Here is a 6587-nt window from a genome sequence, read left to right on the forward strand (position 1 = left end):
AGGTTGTTGGTTTTCTAAAATTAGTTTGAGAATAAAGACCTCATAGATAAGAGATATCGTATAAGGCTTAAAATTAAGGCACCGTGTTGTGGGATGTCTCAATATCTAGTGAAAGCAGAAGGAGCTCATCTGGTCTAATTGCAAGTCCTCCTATCCACTCTGCTTCCACAGATAAGGTGCCCTAACCAAATAGCCATCCTTATTAAGGACCCTTGGTGATGGAATGGTTATGCATTGGGCTGCTAACTGCAAGGTCAGTAGTTCAAAACCACTAGCCATTCCAAGGAAGAAAGATGGGTCTTTCTACTCCTGTAAAGAGTTATAGTCCTGGAAGCTCACAGGGCAGTTCTACCCTGGCCTATAAGGTCACTTTAAGACAGCATTGACTTGATGCCAGTGTTTTGTTTTGTTTTTAATCAAGTGTAGAGAGTACAGTTCTCCATAACCTTGATTAGCCAGATTCAAGTCTCTGTCAGTCCCTGATTCAAACAAACCCATTACGTACTCCTGTGGGAACTAGGGATACTACCCAGCTTATCTCCCATCATGTATTCCGTGGGAACTAGGGATACTACCCAGCTTATCTCCCATCATGTATTCCATGGGAACTAGGGATACTACCCAGCTTATCTCCCACAGCTTGTCCCCAAGTTCAATCTCCTCTGGGATGAGTATATGTGACTAATAAGTATATGTGTCGAATGTCAAATATCAGGTGTTTAACCATTTATATAACCTGAGGGTAGGAATTCCTTCCTCACCAAGGTGAATAAAAGGCAATTAAAATAAAAGATTTATGCCAAGCTGTTTAAAACATTCCTGTGTTAAGATTACACTATGGTTTGAAATTTGATTTTTATCTTAGCTGATGAAAAACTTGCTTGCATGACTCGCTAAAAATCTGTGATATTAACTGCCACCACCACGGAGACCATTCATTGATTTGTATGTCAGATCCAAGTATCTTTCTTTTTATTTCTTATCTCATTTTCGAGGTGAAAAAGTGACACATGGCTAGGTTAACATAATTTGCCCACCGTCATAGGATTAGCAAATAGCAGAGTCAGGATTAAACTAAAGTGTTGGGTTTATTTGTTGTGTTTTTCTAACTTCAAAGTCACTGTGTTTAATTACAATATTGATTCCATTATCACTTGCTCTAATTATTATGATTGTCAGTGAATTTTCTGAGCTCTTCCAAATCATGACAGTGGTTACTTTAAAACCTCTTGTAAATGGCAAATCATTCTAATTCATCTGAATGAATAAATAAATACAATATGGCATAATATTGATTTAATTATTGATTTCTTATTAAGTACACTTAACTCTAGAATTGAAAGGATATCTTATAAAGTCAAGCAAAGTTCCCAAGAAGAATTAATCATATATATGTAGAATAAAGGTATATTAGTATCCCGAGGGTTCTTGCTTAGTAATGTATGAAGTACTTTTTAAAAGGCAAAAGCATATTCTACAGTTTACCATGAACTTCATAACAAATGAGAATAAAGTAAGACAGTTGAAAATAAACATCTTTAGCATATTTTTTTAATGATTCTAATTCTAAGAGATTTCCTCTGGAGACTCTTTTGAATTCCCTATCCCTGGGCTTTATTTGGAATCTAAACTTTGTAACAAAGAGAACTTTTTCATGGAGTCAGCAATCTAGAAAACAAAGTAAATGTTATTGCTTGGATGGCCTGGCTTATTTCACATGAAACTGGGCAAATGCAGAACGAAACCTTTCATTTCTTGACTTTTATAGATGGAAGATGCACCATGGGAAAGTATGCCAGCTATATTTTTGGTCTCATATCCATGTTATGGCCCTCGTCACTTTTTACAACAATTTCTGAGATAGAATTTATCTGCCCCTCTTTGACAGTTATTTAAAGAGCATTTATTAATAACCAAAGTAATGTGACGTTGGTGTTTGCATACCGTAGGTTGGCTGGTTTTGTTGTCTTCCCGAGTAGGGCTTTGATGCCACTAAGTGTAGGTCCCTATGCAGGTTGTAAGATCAACTTATTTCATATGCAAACATGTCTGGTCAAGGAAGTTGGTACTCATGTACAGGTTTGATTTTTAAAATTCAAAGCGATCAATACAACACAGGCACCCAGCAAACAGAATGGACAGTGGAGCAGTATCGTGGGACCATTTGCCCTTTAGTTGCTAAGTCATACATACTTGTATACTTTTCTAAAATATTTTCATGACTTTTTCAATATCTGAATTTTTTGACAGTAGCATTTAAAAAGGAAACCTCTCCTATATCCATAGAACCTTATCTTAATTACTTGCATGTCAGAACTCCTGTGAGCCATGCTGTCAAATAAACACGAGTTCATCCAACATGGTTTTAAAAGTTCATCGGCAAAACCTTCAGGATGTTTTGATATGGGTTATTTGGGGCAGGATCTTTTGGGGGCTAAGAGAAATGAATGGGGAAAAACTATGCATGTTCTTTTCATCTTCATTATAATTGATTGTACCTGAGCATCATTTTGGGTCCAGTTTCCTACACATATTTGTAATGTGGGTTTCATTTCCATAAAATGGGAGCATAATAAATATAGGGTTGACTAACGATTGTTTTATGTGACTGCCAATCTGCCAAGTAGCATTCTTAATTATTGCCAGGAAACTCAGCATTTTCTAAACATATGTTTTAGATTTAAGACTAATATGTCATGTCAGTCTCCTCTCAACTGGACTGATGGGAGCCCAGTGGGACTTCAGAGTGTCTGCTTTGGTGGGTGACTTTTCAGCGTGAGATAAAAGCCATAATAGGAGCAGATAGAGCAGAGCATCAAAAGTTTCTGAAAGCAAATGCTACAAAGAAAGACATCAAAGAGTTATGTTTTCATTATGAACTGATATTTTTACTAGACAAGGAGAGAGATCGATCTTCCCCTAGAAGCCCGGGAATAAAGGAAACCAGACCCTAACCTACATTAATGAATCTAATTGCAAGGCTCTCGTCTTCTTTGAACAACATAACCAGAATCTTCTCAAGAAAATTTTTTTTAAGTTTATGTGGCTTTTTCATTAGCCTGTGCAAACCTGGTATTTTCCATCAAAGAATTTGTTCCATGACTTGGAAAAAAAAAAGGAAACTGAAAATCAAAAAAGATCTGGCCCAAATCTGGCAGTATTTCTGAATGTTTCCTTCAAAAATGTTTTAAAGTCTATGGAAATGCCTAGGTGGTTGTAATTACTCACCAGGCTTAAAACCCACAGTTTCTAGATCTTGGTCAAAGTGCTAAGATACGTGCTAAGGTGTACATACAGGCGTGAAACAATTTCTCACCGCTATGGAAAACCTGTCTTCTTGCTTCTTTAAATATGTATGCCTATATATGTATTTAGAATAGATTTTCATCAACTCTATTCTTCAAATGCTCTTTTTAATAGGATTTGGGTTTTCTAATGCTATTTGTGGTGACATAATGGGCTGCTAACCTCGAAGTCAGCAGTTCAAAATCACCAGCCTCTGCGGAGGAGAAATATGAGGCTTTCTACTTCCATGAAGAATTACAGTCTCTGAAACCCACAGGGGCAATTCTATCCTACCCCATAGGGTCACCAGGAGTCAGAATTGACTCGATGGCAGTGAGTTTGGTTTGGTTTCTGTTTTAGAAGATGTGGTATTTTTCTCTCATTCTGTCAGCTAGTTAGGTGTTCTACATTAAATTTAGCAATGACTACCCGAGCTGTCCTTTCAGCTGCTGTGGTTTATGAGTATTGTTAATTCAGAGACGTCTGGATGCAGATTTGTTTCATTTGAATATTTTGCTAAAATGAGAATTGGGCACGTCTTACCAATGGCTTCATGAGGCAATGTGATTTTTGTAATGCCAGGTCAGATGCACAAAAGGCATTTTTGGGGCCTTCTGAGGACAGATACCTCCATTGCTTACTTTCCCCCACCACGTGTATTGAACCTGCCACCAGTGATTTAGAAATATTATTTGCATATATCAATGCACAAAAATGGCTTTCATACTTACAATGGGAAGAAACATAGGCATTTTTGTCAACAATAGATACTGTGCAGGCACTGAAGAAGAGAAAACTTGTGCAGTTATTGAAACACTCTAAGACTCAAGATTAAAAAAAAAAAAAGAACTCAGAATTCAATGTTGGCTTTATCTCCTCTATACACTATCACTGTACTGAACAGAGACCTTGTACTCATCAATCTGATTAATTAAATGGACCAGCTGATGCTTACATTTAATAATTCACTCAACAGTACTCACTGAATAAGCAATATGTGAGATGGCTCGTGGTCGTATAAAGGAGACACTGTGCTACATAGCCTCTGAGTTAAGGGTTGTTATTGTTGTTATTAGATGTCGTTGAATGAGTTCCAACTCATACTGACACTATGTACAATAAACAATAAAACAAAATATTACCTGGGCCTGTACAGTCCTCACAATTTTTGCTATGTTCGAGGCCATTGTTGCAACCTCTGTGTCACTCCATCATTGAGAATCTTACTCTTATTCGCTGCCCCTCTACTTTACCAAGAATAATGTTCTTCTCGAGAGCTGGTCTCTAGTCTAAAGTGATGAGAAGTATCAGGGAGTTAGTATTTGATTTTAAATTTCCTTCTTAAAAATTGAGGCATTGTAAGAAAAACAAATGATTTGCATGGGAAATATTTGAGAGAAAACAAGAATTTAAAAAATCTTCTGACAACATAAACCAATATTATTTTTTCTTATTTCTTCGTCTCTTCACCCTCTCCTTTTTTCTCCTTTCCTATTATTTTAGAATTCTGGGGAAAATCAATGGGAAAAGAGTAGCAGATAAACCTCAAATTATAATGTTTGCAAATTAAAATTAAACTTGACTTATCTGCCCAACGTGATGGGGAATATGGCATAGCTTTGGGGGAACGTGCGATTTACTTTCTCCTGGGATTAAAGCAAATGCTAGCAGGAAAGGAAAACCAACTCCTCATTGAATCTACTGTTGTTCCAGGTTTTACCCAGTGACAGCATTTCCGAAGTGTCATCTTGTTTACATGGTTTACACCTCTTCACACCTGACTCAGGAAAAGCCCCATCAAGAAAATGACACTGGTTTGCTTTGGTTTACTACTCATTCGCTTGTGTGTTTATACAGTAAGACTTCTCTTGAGAAGGTAACTGATTCACTCACATAGTGTACTCCTGATATTTGTTACAACCCCAAGTGCAAAAAAACACATTGACTTTAGGAGTTTTAATCTGCCACCATCCTGGGTAGGTACCTAATCTTCTTCATCCTTAGAGTTTTTTTGTGTTTGTTTAGTTTGATTCTATTTGCTTAGGCTTTTTCCTTGTTTGATAGTTCCCTCCTCCTTCTATGCAGAAGACTTGCAGTGGCTCCTTCCCCTGAAGTGCAGAGCCAAGACCTTCTTCGTTGTCTGTTCTTCGTCTGGAAGCTCTGCTGAAGCCTGTTCACCTTGAGTGACCCTGCTGGCATTTGAAATACCAGTGACAACGCTTCCCGCACCGGAGCAGCACATGAGCCACCACAATGAGACAAACTGCCGGACAAGTGGTGGTCACAACCATGGCTCAGGCACAGGAACAGTTGTGCAATGACATCTGACCACATCAGCTACATCTCTTTCTAGCTCTGTTTGTTTTCACAGTGTTGTTAGGTAAGCATGTGTCCTCTTACACAAGGTCTCGAAACATCTAGAACAGGTCAATTATAGGGGCCAAAATGTACTAGTAATTATCACGAGTAGGAGAGAGTAGGAAACAGGGAATCATTGATTAGGGGACACTGAGCTTTTACTAAGAGGGACATTTTGGAAACGGATAGTTGTGATGGTTGTATCACATGAGGAACATAATTATGTCACTGAATTGTACGTGTAAACGATGTCGAAATCATTCTTAATTTTTAATGTTTAAAATGGGAACAGCAATATCTTCCTAGCAAGCATACATGCAAAATATTTAGCAAGCCTTCAGTGAAGGGGGTTAACCCTTGCCATACCAGCTAAACTTCATGCACCGGGCAGCAGGTGCCTGGTTGCAGAGCATTTCCTGTCCCAAGGAAAATCATCAGAGGGGACACAGGTCTTTGCTTACCAGAGTGTATGACCTTTTACTCAGTGTGAGCTAAATTACTTTGTGATAAAACATTCAGAATCAAGTATGCCATTAACCCCAAAAGAAGTGAAAGATATTAAGCATTTTTAAGAGGATTTGGCTCATTTTCAGAAAGTTTTTTGCACTGTTTTCTTGTTTGTTTTAACTCTTCTTTTCAAAGGCTGCAAATAATTGAAATCTGAATGATTATCTGGATTACATCATTTGTTTGTTTTTGTGTACTTTGTAGTATAGACTCACCTTATAATGGATGGACATAAATTCTATTGAAAATTTTAAATTATAGCAACAACTGTGTTAGTCTGGATTGACAGAGAAACAGATTCATAGACACTCTTATATGTATAAGAAAGAGCTTTATATCAAAGAGTAATAGTGTATTAAGAAAACATCTAGGGAGATTGAAATCAAGTACATAAGTCTGATATTAGCCCATATGTCCAACACCAATCTATAAATTCC

The sequence above is a fragment of the Echinops telfairi genome, unplaced genomic scaffold, assembly GCF_000313985.2.
Source record: "Echinops telfairi isolate 266 unplaced genomic scaffold, ASM31398v2 ScPeMD7_3533;HRSCAF=4204_0, whole genome shotgun sequence".
In the NCBI taxonomy this organism is placed as follows: Eukaryota; Metazoa; Chordata; class Mammalia; order Afrosoricida; family Tenrecidae; genus Echinops; species Echinops telfairi.